At 38.8% G+C, this 12,769-nt stretch overlaps 1 protein-coding gene across 1 annotated transcript in view; it reads right to left on the bottom strand.

The window, feature by feature from the left end:
- prkg1a (protein kinase cGMP-dependent 1a) overlaps positions 1–12,769 on the bottom strand; it is a 175,315-nt gene extending 162,546 nt beyond the window's left edge. Inside the window, exon 1 of the mRNA XM_067421958.1 lies at positions 12,634–12,769. The gene's annotated coding sequence lies outside the window, so the exon portion shown is untranslated. The remainder of the gene's footprint in view (positions 1–12,633) is intronic.

The raw sequence follows: 12,769 nt of genomic DNA, 5'->3' as shown, positions 1-12,769 counted from the left end.
AATTTGAAGGACTGAAATTAGTAAATGAATCCAACCAGTTTGAAAGTGTATTTAGTTGTAATCAGGACTTGAATCAGGACTCAGAACTTTATCTTGAGGGCTTGGTGATTTAGAGCAAAGCAATTTATATATTGATGAAATGAAAACAAAAAGTGTTTTCTGTAGAATAACACGCATCAGTAAATTCAAAAGGTGAATACACAGTAAAAAAAGAAATTAGGTATCTGCAATTGAAAATATTCTACGGACTGATTCACATCTTTTTTTTTTTTTTTTTTCTGTTGGCCAAAATTAATTTCTGTGAATAAAATGACAAGTCAAAGAAATTCAATTTGGCCAACTGAAAATGTTATATGTGATCAGTCACTGGAACATTTTCAATTGGAGACATCAATTTTTTTCTACAGTGTAGTTTTTACCATTTTGAATTTCCTTTTACTTATTTTGCAGCATATTTGTCTATTTAAAAGACCTCTAAATAAATATGAGGACCCAAACTGCATGCAAAAAGTTTTGGGTGAAGTGTATCGCTTGACACACTGCCGGACACTACAATAAAAAAAATATTAAATTGAACAAACACTCAGTGGAGACCCTGCTGGCAGAACTATGAAATAACATCCAAAGCTTGCAGGAATGCAAACTATACCCAACAAAGGAAAAGTTTGTTTGAGGGTCCTCTGGAGTGTCTAATAAGGTCCATGAAAACATGTAGATCTCAGTGTAATACTGTAGATAATGCAGCAAAGGGATTGCTATATCAATCAAATAAACACAGATAAAACCATTTCCAAACATTTCCATAAATCTTTCCTTCCCACGTGTCTTTTTTAGGAATACTGTGAAACAGAGTCCTGCACGGGTCCATTTTTGGAGACCCGCCCCCGCCCGTACCCGCAAGGTTTAGCACCAGATCCGACCCGTGACCCGTGAAAATTTCAAAATTAAATCCGTACCCGCCCAGACCCGTTAATATTTGGCCCGTTACCCGACCCGTGCCCGCGATAAATCACACACGCTAAAACATTCAAATTAAAATGCTTTATTTTTTTATCCTACACCTCTCTCAACATCAACAGCGTCATGAATGGGCTAATGAAACAGGCAAAAGTGCCTTTAAAGACTCATTGTCAACAATTTCATATAGCTACTCCACTCACCAGCTTTACTTTTACTTCATCCATTGCTACTCCTGCAACGCTCGCTCCTTCTGCGCTACGAGAGGCATCAACAAAAGTTTCAATGTCGCAGTGGTGGTGACGTGATGGGTCAAATGGTATATCATTGTTGCGTGTATGTGTAATGGTAATTTGGACATAGAAATTGTAATAGCCTACAATATGTTGGATGGGGGAAGAAGGAGGCGGGAACCAGCGAACATTTAAAAGACTTTAACCAAACAAAACGAAAGTAACGTGAGTAGCCCTTCATGGACATCTCCCATGCGCACACGCATAATAAAACATAAACACAACTCAACGTCAAATCCAGGTCTGGTGATCTCTCGTCCTTATATGCTTCCGAGCTCCCTCAGAGGACTCGAGACCGGTGTGGCTCGCAGGTGACGCTCATTCACAATCACGCCCTGGTCTCTCTCTCTCTTGCTCTCGCGTTCACTTTGCCACAGAAATATTGCACATATTTTTCATCCGCCCATCCGCGCTACTACCCGCCCGCACAGAGTTAATTATCCGCCCGCATCCCCGCCCGTGAATTTTATAAATGTCATAATCCACCCGTTTTAGCCACTTTTATGCGGGTACCCGCGGATACCCGCGGGTACCCGACCCGTTGCAGGACTCTGCTGTGAAACCCTCGGTAGTAGTACTAGACATGCATAGTAACTTGTCCCACATCATTTGTGCTACAGATGTTGCCTCAAATTGTGTAACTTAGTCTTATCTAGCAATATTCTCTTTATAGCCATTAAAGAGATAGCTATCAGAAAAATGAAAATTCTGTCATCATTTATTCACCCTAAAGTTGTTTCAATCCTGTAAATGTCTTTCTTCTGCTGAACACAAAAGAAGATATATTGAATAATGTCGATAACCAAACAGTTCATTGGCCACATTGGCCCATATTCTTTAAAACAGCTTCAGCAGTAGAAAGAGGTTTGAAACAGGATTTTTTTGTGTATAAATACTTTTCCAGTATCTATTTAAAATGAGTGTTAAAATCTATCAGACTTGCACTGAAGAGGGGACTCAAGTAATATCCCAAAGATTGGAATACAATTTGTTGTGGATGAACTCTTTTGACTAAGCAACCACCCAGAAGAACAACCTAGCAGTGTGACATCGACAAGCACAGTTCATATTTTCTGCAAAAAGTAATACATTTACCTTTTTCCTGCTAATTACAAATGAAAGATTGAAAACTAATTGATAGCGAGAGGTGAGCACTGTACGTACCTGTACAATGCTCATTCCATTCCATTCCATACATTCCATTCTTTCTCAGCTGCCACATCAAGCAGTGTCGTGTTGCGTAACAAGACACGGGCACAATCAAGCATTCTGACTCTCAGTGTGATTCCCAACCATAAGAGATTTTCAATCAGGGTCCGTTCAGAGAGCATCAACACACAGCAGCAAGAGCTGCATCGGGGCACATGAGGAAGAATAATTTGCTACAAAGATATCTTGTGCAGGATCAGTTAATCTCATACAAAGTTAATTTACGGAAGGCAATTCATGAGATATCAAGGGAAGAGGCCTCATCAATGTGAAGGATCCTAGAGAGTTTCTTTCATCGTAGGGGCAGAATCAGCACTCTTTAGTGTGACATGCTCACCAAGGGCGAATAATTGCATTTATTTGATGAATCTTAGCCTGCAACAATGTTCTGAAAGTGTCAGATATTTTGGGTCACAGGCTGCTCCTACAGACCTAATAATGTACCATATTTGCAAATTTTTTAAGCCAATAACAAAAAAACTTATATATGGGTTTAGAAATCTTCTTATTTAGCATTCCTTTCACACTGTTATCGAGCAAATCAAAATGACCTTATGTTCGCTCTGAAGAATTAGTCTACAACCTCTTTTGATTAGTCAAAATAAAAAAAATGTTTACTCTCAACTCAACTCACTGTTTGTTAATAGGCCAGAGGAGAACTGGCACCCCGACTGAGTCTGGTTTCTGCCAAGGTTTATTTTTCTCCATCATGCCCTGATGGAGTTTTGGTTCCTTGCCACTGTCGCCTTTGGCTTGGTTGCTCAGTTGGGGACACTAAAATTAGAGGATCAAAGTTATTCAAATAATTATACAAATAAAATGTATGAATTAGGTTTTAATTAATTCTATAAACTATAATACATATCTGCCAACATTGCCGCTATATGATAAATTAAAATAAGTTGTTAACATCACTGTTTTCTCCAGAACGACTGTACAGCCTCTAATTTTGTTGCAATACTGTCCTGTTTGACACTGTGAAGCTGCTTTGACACAATCGGCATTGTAAAAGCGCTATATAAATAAAGTTGATTGATTGATTGATTGATTGATTGATGGACACAAATGTCATGTACCTGGCTGTGCAGGGGACGTGAGGACTCTTCATACCCTTCCCACAGATAAAAATGTCAACAGTTATGGTTGATGTTTATTATAATCAGATACCGCAACAATTTAATTCAAAATCATTTGTTTGCTCGGTCCATTTCACAGACAGTTTGATTTTGACAGATTTTCTAACCTGGGACAATATAGAGCAAGTTTCGCTCAGCGTCTGGTACTGAAGAAAGGGCCGATTCCAACTATATTCCTGTAAGTAGTCATTTATCAACTTATTGACTGTCTTAACAATTTCTGATTAAATAGAACGTTTCTTAGAGATACAGCGTTGTCTAGAGAACGCAAGATGCTAGTACAGTGACTCCAAGTACCAAGTATAGGAGACTGTTCGTACTTGTGGTTGCCAGATTTCAGTAATTTAAATCATCCAATAAGAGCTTTTCTGTGAAAAGAACACGTATACTATCCAGTGTTTTGCCTGAACATGTGCAATCTGGCAACCATATTCACACGAGCTCTCTCGTGGGTGCACGCGGATGATCTGAAAACACCAATAAACAAGTAAGCTGCATTTTATCAATCTCCATTTGAGATGTACTGCTTAAAGTGTCATTCAGTGGCTTTTGTACATAAAGTTTTATTTGAGGTAAAAAAAAATTGTATAAATATTGTTTGGTTTCCAATCGTGTCTTTGCGTCGTCAATGTATCGTCATGAGCCGCAAATCCATTTACTATGGATTTGAATAGGACCCATAGCTCTGTTTCCCAAAACTGTTATTGACATGCGTTATGCGACTGGCACTTTTGCACAATGCAAAAGGTGGAGTTAAAAATCGTAATTTGTGTTCTACTGAAGAAACAAAGACACCTACATCTTGGATGCCCTGGGGGCAGGGCTGGACTGGTAATCAGGCATAACGGGCATTTGCCCGGTGGGCCGACGCACTTTGGGGCCAGTATAGTGTTTTTTATTTTTTTTATTTTTTTGTACCACTGACAGCATGGAGCGACAGCGGCCCATTGGTTTGTCTTCTGAACTGACAAGCCGAAGCGAGAGAGACCTCCCCTCCGTCCATATTAGGCGCTTTTTTAGATTTATTTATTTATTATTTGAGCGCATGGAATTGCAAAGGCGAATATCCGCACAGCACAGTCGCTGACGAATGTACGCTGCGTTTAAATACTGCTCTATGAACGACACTTTGACTTATTTTGTTTTATACAATCGTGTGATATGGAAACATTACAGATTCTGTGGTGAATCAGCTGAGAACAGCCGTGAGCATGTAGCCTATTCATGACGAGGTAAAGTGGAAAACGACAATACACACAAACGTTTCACTTTAGCAGAACCACAATTTACATTGCAGCTAACAGCGAAGAAATATGGTGTTTTAGAAGAAACATTTATTAAAAATGTTGCTATATTACATAGTGTAATATGGCAAAATATAAATCACTTTTATAGAGGCTGTTTTTGTATTTTCTACAGGTGTTTACATTTTTTTACTTACAAATATAATAGTTTTATATAGTTTTAGAAACCATATAGCCATATAATGAGGAGCAAGATTTTTACAGTCTATGTTTTTTACCCTGTGACTACCATGATCTTACATTTAAATAAACCTGGCCTACAGTTAAACTACACTCTATAATACAGTTTTAAAGTCTGGATCCCATGAATTAAGGACAAAGCTTTTTTTTTTCCTCTTTAAAAGTTTTATTAACTTTTTTAATAGATTTAATGAAATTTAATAGCCTCATGAAAGATAGATATCAGTGTCTTACTTAAATGATGTGTTAACTCTTGAAAAATATGATTGTTCATCCCAAAAATGTGATCATTTACTCACTCTAATGTCATTCCAAACCTAAATGAATTTATTTCTGTGTACCATAAAATAAAATAATTTGAGTCTGTTTTTTTGTATTCAAATGGTAGCCTAACCAAAATGGCTTGGTTGCCAACATTCTTCAAAACATCTTATTTTGTGTTTCACAGAAGTCATACAGGTTTGAAATGACACGAGAGTGAGTAAATGATGATGACAGCATTTAAAAGCAGTACATTTACTTTACTGCATCCTAGCTTAAAATCATCAGTGCTTTACTGCCAAGGGCATTTCTGTGTGACAAAAAAAGCAATATTAAGTTTGTCTGCATTTGCAGCATATTCGATAATATCTATCATTATTTGCCATTGTCCTAGTTTTCTTTATATACTCCAATTTAAGGCCCCAACCCCAGCAAAAACATTCACGGGGAACTCATGGGCCGGATGTGCTGGGTGTGCCAGAGCTGAATTTTAGTCCCAGTCCAGCCCTGCCTGGGGGTAAGCAGATAAACATAAAATTTTAATTTATGGGTGAACTATCCCTTTACAATGTTTTTGATGAAATACGAGAGCTAGAGACCCCTCTATAGACAGCTCTTTAATTAACACTTTCAGTAAAGGTATTTAAAATGTTATTAAAATAGTCCATGTGACTACAGTGGTTCAGCTTTAATTTTATGAAGTGATGAGAATACTTTTTGTGCACAAAAACAAACAAAAATAACAACTTTATGCAACAATTTTGTTCTAGCCTGTATCAGTCTCCTATGCAGTTTACGTTGTAAATACAGTGCAACTCCTGCGTGTCATGGGGCGCACGTGAACAGCATCGGCTGCAGCAGAACTCGAAAGCACTGCACTGTTTACAACGGAAACTGAAATAATTACACATTTTTTTAGGAGGGGGGAACTATCCCTTTAAGAGCAAATAAAGTGTATGAGTACAAATAAAACAAGTTATGTTTACTTAAAGGTGCACTATGTAGTATTTTGCAGTAAAATATCCAAAAACCACTAGGCCAGTGTTATATATTTTGTTCAGTTGAGTATTTACAATATCCCAAATGTTTCCAACTATTTGTAAATTGTGAGAAAATTGCTATTTTAACCAAGGACCCTGGATGTGTCAGCATAGCGTTTGAGGAGGTCGCCTGTCAATTGCGTCATATCTGCGTTACCCTCGGTTTTATTTGGCAGAAGCACTTTACTCTTAGCAGTGTGAACAAGTTTCACAGCAGCGCCGAGTGAACGCACAGAGTAACGTCATAACATCATTTTAAACACACGTAAATGTATCTAAAGGCTGGAATACACTACCTGATTTTTGCCCCGATTTCCCCCCGATTTAGAATTTGAACAAGTTGACACTAGTCGACAAAAGTCAGTGCCAGTCTGCAGATTTGAGCCGACAGATTCCATGAAAAATCGCGTAGTATATCATGGCCATAGACTCCGATTTTTTAGCTTCAGATTTTGATTCCATCCAGTCGGAGGATATCAAACATGTTTGATATTTTGAGCCGATTTTAGAACACATGACGCATCGCTACTGAAACCGGAAATCACTGACTACAAGCCAACGAAAATCAACAAAAAAGAAATGGAGAGCAGCAGGATCACAAAGTGGAATTCCACCATGGAAGAAAAACTTATTCAGCTGTGGCAGGAGCGCGAGTGTCTCTATAATGTGGATGACTACTGTTACCGGTAGAAAAGAGCAGATTTTATGTCATTTTGACACAAATATATATTAATAAATGACATGTTCATGTTTGAAAGTCTGTAGGTTCAAATAAATGCAGATATAGGCCTAATTGAAATAATAAAAAAACAACATAATATCGATTTTGCCTGCAAGCGTGGCGTTTCTGTTTCGTGTCAGCCGCAGGGCTGCTGCCTGCCGTTTTCTCTGGGTGTGTCTCAATCAGCTCCCTAGTTCAGTTGTCAGGGCACTGATCAGGGAGTCAGCCCGTTGACTTATGTCCTGATCAGTGCTCTGACTAGTGAACTAGGGAGCTGATTGAGACGCAGGGTCTGTCTTTGCACACCAGAAGCGTGTCTGACGCGCCGCCCACTGCTGTACATTTACAGGGAAGCCATATACTTCATGTTAAATAATATATTGCCTATTGATACAGCAAAGACAAATAATAATACTAATAATATTTCGCAAACCAAATTCTGAGGTAAACATTTGTCTTAAGTTATTCATTATGTCACTTACCATTAGCCTACGGGTTTTACATTAACGCTTTCCCGGTAAAACGTTACGTGTTCAAACGTGATCAAAGCGCGTCAATAGCTGCGAATTATTAATTGTAGGCCTATTACAATACATGTTAACATATTATTTAATAACGTAAACAAGGTAGCGTTACTCAATGCTCACGCATCTTTTCTGTGTGAGACTCGTGTAGGAATCAAAACAGCAAAACTATTGTATAAGTAACTTCAATATTGTCAACGAAAGTAGTTCCAAACAAAGCCCCACCAGAGCATGTGTGCTTCTTCGAACAACAGTGTTTCTTTACTGAAAAACTCAATGTTATAAATAAATAAATAAATGATTTAATTATCTATTTATTCATGAATCGTAAGCTGTCCTCTATACATGTGTTGCAATACAATAAAATAACAATAAACGAACAGAACACGCTTACAGATTAGACTCAATATTTTGACTCATCAGCACAGAAAAACACTTAGGCCTACCTCTAACTCCCGCTGTAATCTGACCATTACTGGCCACGTCTAGTGCGTTTTGGCTCTTTTTGTTGACTTTTTGCTCAGCGCACAGAAAGTCGCTTCAAAACTTACCGCGCTCGTCTCCTGTACATCTCATGCTTGTTATGTCTGTCATGCGTGCGTCTCCTAGCAACCAGGCGCTTGTTTCAGTTTGTGTTCCAGACGTTTTTAAAGTCTGGTAGTGTATGATGCCCAGCTTTTCTCTGTAACCATTTACAAAGTCGCCAAGTGTATGATGCCTAGTGTTTTTGAAATCTGTTCAGATTTTAAAAATCGTGTAGTGTATTCCACCCTTAATATGATAAACAGAGCTGCTTTAGCTTATACTCATGACCGGAAAAGCGGAAATAGTGCGTGTGCCCGGTGACTGTGTCCCATCATAATAAAAGTCCCGGTGTTCACAAGGCGGGAGTTTGTGTAACAATCGCTCCAGAGGCCGTGCTCAGCTCCACAACACTCGGTCCTGCTCTGCTTCACACTACAGTAACGTTAATAACCGGTCCATGAACATGATTTCTGCCCGTGTCCTATTTTCCACCGGCTGTGAGGTGAAGACCACATGTCCCAAGATGCTGCGCTCAAACTTGGCGTCATCAAACTACACCTTTGTTTTGAATAGGCTCCCTTAAGTGGACGGAAAGTTGCATAGTGCACCTTTAAACTTAACATATCTTTATCTTAAAACTGATGAGTGTGTTTTTTATTTTTCCAACTTATTCTGGTTTACAGTGTGCAGTATCATTTAATTTTCCATTAATTTTAGATTTCAGAACTTTAAATAACTAAGATAAATAATTGCAAATTCTGACAAAAGACAGTTGATGTAGCACAGTCTGCCTTGGCTTTCACCCAAGATACCACTGTGGTTACATCATACGATCTAAAAAGCTACAATAAAAAAGCAAAAAAAAAAAAAAAAAAAACTCCAGCTTGAGTTATTATTGAGGTAAGAATAAAAACAGAATGAAAAGGAAGAGCGAAGCTAAAATCAGAAGAAAAACATACATGTAGAGAGAGGGAGACTTTCATATTTTGTGTTTAATGGTCCTTTTACTGTTCCCCTACTGTGGCAGACTATGTAGTCATTCACAATGAGAAACAAGAACACTGGATGTGCGAGTTAGACATGAGAGTAAACATTGCCCTAGGACAGAAGACCAAAATAAAAGCATGATTTAATGTACAGAGATCTCTTCAGACAAAACAAAAAATGCCAAACTCCTCCTGAGAGTCTGGGTCTCATCTTGGTCTGCACATGTTTGTGTAAGAGGCTCCACATAAAGTAGTCCTCCTTGTGTTTAAAGATGGCCACAAATGGAATGTACTGCACACTCAGAACTCACATTTTAGGGAAATAGCTATAGAAAGGCGTTGCTTCAGATTTTTGTGCATGACTGAACTGCCCCACATATCCCAGCATTCCATGAAACAATGGGAGAGGAACAGGGTGACTAGAGAAGGCCTTGGCATACACTCACAAGCTATTCCTTGACCAAAACACTTCACTGTTTTCCCAGCTGCCCCAAAATAGAGCACACAGTAAATCTCCCACCGCACCATCTCTCTCAGACACTGCTCACAGTATTCACTATATACTCACACACTCTCAAGAGAATATACCAGTTCTTAAAGTGTATAATCTGGCTCCGGTATCCTAACTTAAAGAGTTAGTTCGCCCAAAAATGAAATTAATGTCATTAATGATTCACCCTAATGTCGTTCCACACCAGTAAGACCTCCGCTCATCTTCAGAACACAGTTTAAAGGGGGGGTGAAACACTCAGTTTCAGTCAATCTCATGTCAATCTTGAGTACCTATAGAGTAGTATTGTATCCTTCATATCTCCGAAAAGTCTTTAGTTTTATCATATTTATAAAAGAAATATGGGCTGTACCGAGTCTTTCCGGAAAAAACCGAGCGCCTGGAGGCGTATCGTGTGGGCGGAGCTAAAGAATGACGAGTGCAAACAAAGCGGTGACGTCCTCAAGCGTGGAGAAGCCCATCTCAGCTATCTCAGCTAATACAGATAATGATCCACAATCAAATCTGAGGCTGAAATAAATTGAACAGGAGAAACGACAACATCAGGATGTCCGTCTCTGTGGTATGTACTGTATTTAGGGGCCTTTGTGTGTCTTTACGCGCAGTTTATGAGGACATGATTCAGTTTATGGACTATTGTATGTGACTAAACCTTAGCAGTAGCAAGCAAAACGGTTTTGCACGTCAGAGTCAGACTAGTGTTATACAGAACAGCAATGGAGTAACCGTTAGCGCATTTGAATGACGAAGCACGCGATCGTGTCGTTTACTGATGTTTACTCACGCGACGATAAGCAACAGCACAGACATTTGAAACAGTTTTACTCACCGGCTGCTTCCAAAGCAGGACCGAACTTTATCGCTGGGACCGCTCTGTCAAAAACACACTTCTTTGGTATGATTTGGTGAAGTCCTGTGACAGCAGTGACCGTGGAAATCCACTTTGCGACGCGACTGAAGCGATGCCTTGAAGCTTCCCGTCATTTCTGCGTTCAAATCGGTTCAAATGCAGCGCTGCCTTCCCGGAATGCTGTGCTGAAGCGTTGAAGTCGCTTGAAGTCACTTATAGGAATAAAGTGGAGCGCGGTGCAACCATAGGGCGCGTCAGAAGTGTTCACGGATGACTGGATCTGCACCTGAGAGACTGTTTACAGCGTGCATTTCCTCTCGCTCTAGTTACGTGCGCGCGCACACTACCGGGAGAAGAGCCCGTACGGCCCATACAAGGACCTTCCGATCTATTTAACGTCAAGTAGACCCATGCTCGAAAAAAACTCGCCGAAACTTGTGAGAAACCGGAAGGAGTATTTTTAACACAGAAATACTCCATCAAACGTCCAACATTAGTTTTTGAAACTTTGTCTATGTTTAGGATGGGAATCCAAGTCTTTAAAGGTGTAAAAAGCTCAGTATGCATGAAACAGCATTTCACCCCCCCTTTAACATATTTTATAAGTTTCTTAGTATGCACACTGTACTGTCATGTCCAGAAAGGTAATAAATACATCATCAAAGTAGTCCATATGTGACATCAGTTAGTTAATTACAATCTCTTGAAGCATCGCAAATACAATAGAGTGGTGCAGGAGGTATGACACCACTTTGTAGGCCAAAACACAAAAGCGAATTAGCATTTTAGCATTTCTGCTTCTCTCCAGAAGTCAATCGATATTTTGTTTGGGGTTTTGGTTAAATGGCTGAAATAAGTTGTGGTGAACACAAGCTCAAGACTGTCACTTTTTATTCTGCTACATAAAATATATAAATTTTACCCCACTCGTGTTTTTTGAAGCTGTTACATGTTAAAAAAGGAGGTTGCTAACAAGTGGTTAAATAGAACTACAGAGGCTGTCGAGAGATTAAACGTCATCACGCTCAGTCCGCTTTTACAGCCTCGTTATGTTTATAATTCTGCTCTAATAAACATAGTCTAACTCAGAAAATGTTTTGAGATAAAAACTGAAAGAGTTGTCAGAAAGTTAAGAGACCGTGGTGTAGTCTATTTATCATACTGATCTCTGACTCTGATCTTGATGGACAAAACGTGTAAGTATCATAAACTTTTGTTGATCACAGAGTTTGTTTTTTGTGACAGTCCAAGCCTATGGGAAAATCCAAATGGATTTGTATCGAGGAAACCAGTTCAACTTGAAGCAAAGCTACACAGACCGGTCGATGTATGACGTCAAAGTATCACTCTTGGAATACTTTGATGTCATACTCCGATTGGTCTGTGCTGCGATGTTTCAAGTCGAACAAGCCTAATGAATTCTGAAAATTCAGCTCTCCCGTAACAGGAATAAATTACTTTTAAGAATATATTATAAGAAAAATTAAAATGGTGCGGGCGAGAATGAAAAAAATTATGCAAGTTGAGTTTATAAAGTGGGAAATTACCACAAATGTTAATTATTAAATTAATCAACAAATATTATCACATCAAATCAGTCATTTCAAAACTTTCTTGTGAGAAATAATTTCAGCAAAAATCTCTCAAAATTAGTAAATTGCTTCTGGCTTTAAAAGACATCGCACACTAAAGCAATCTGCATGTTCCCATTCAACATCTTCACGTTCGTTTCGGGACAGATAATGGAAATAAAATTTGAACATGCAAGCGATTGTATAGAAGTTGGAATAGGAGCTCATACCAACGACACACACACACACACACACACACACACACACACACACACACACACACACATAAGCCTGTAACTTAATTAGAGCTTGCTGCACATTCCAAATTAAGTTTCCTCAAACAGTCAAAGACACAAAATTATGTTTAAAAAAACACAGTCGGTTAAGTCTTACACGAATGTAGGCTAAATAGTCAAACAGTAGGCGTGCAATTATTATGAGATCTAAATGGCATTGGTTGAAACGAACGCTGGAGATTTTGTGATATTCAATCTTATATGTGTGCGTTGATCAGTGTTAAAAGAAAATATATGTCTAAATTAGATGGTTTGAATGATGCACTCACCTGTCGATCTCTTTAATCTTGAAGTCTTCAAGTCAGGTTAGGGAGATGCTTGGCTAAGTTTGATGGTTCTTCATCATTTTTAAAAGCAAAGTAATTAACGTTACACATTTCACTTCTACTCCTCTATTAATTCGTT

The sequence above is a fragment of the Pseudorasbora parva genome, chromosome 17 (genome assembly GCF_024679245.1).
Source record: "Pseudorasbora parva isolate DD20220531a chromosome 17, ASM2467924v1, whole genome shotgun sequence".
Taxonomy (NCBI): domain Eukaryota; kingdom Metazoa; phylum Chordata; class Actinopteri; order Cypriniformes; family Gobionidae; genus Pseudorasbora; species Pseudorasbora parva.
Note: the sequence above shows the minus strand (reverse complement) of the source record. Positions and strands in the feature narration are given on the sequence as shown.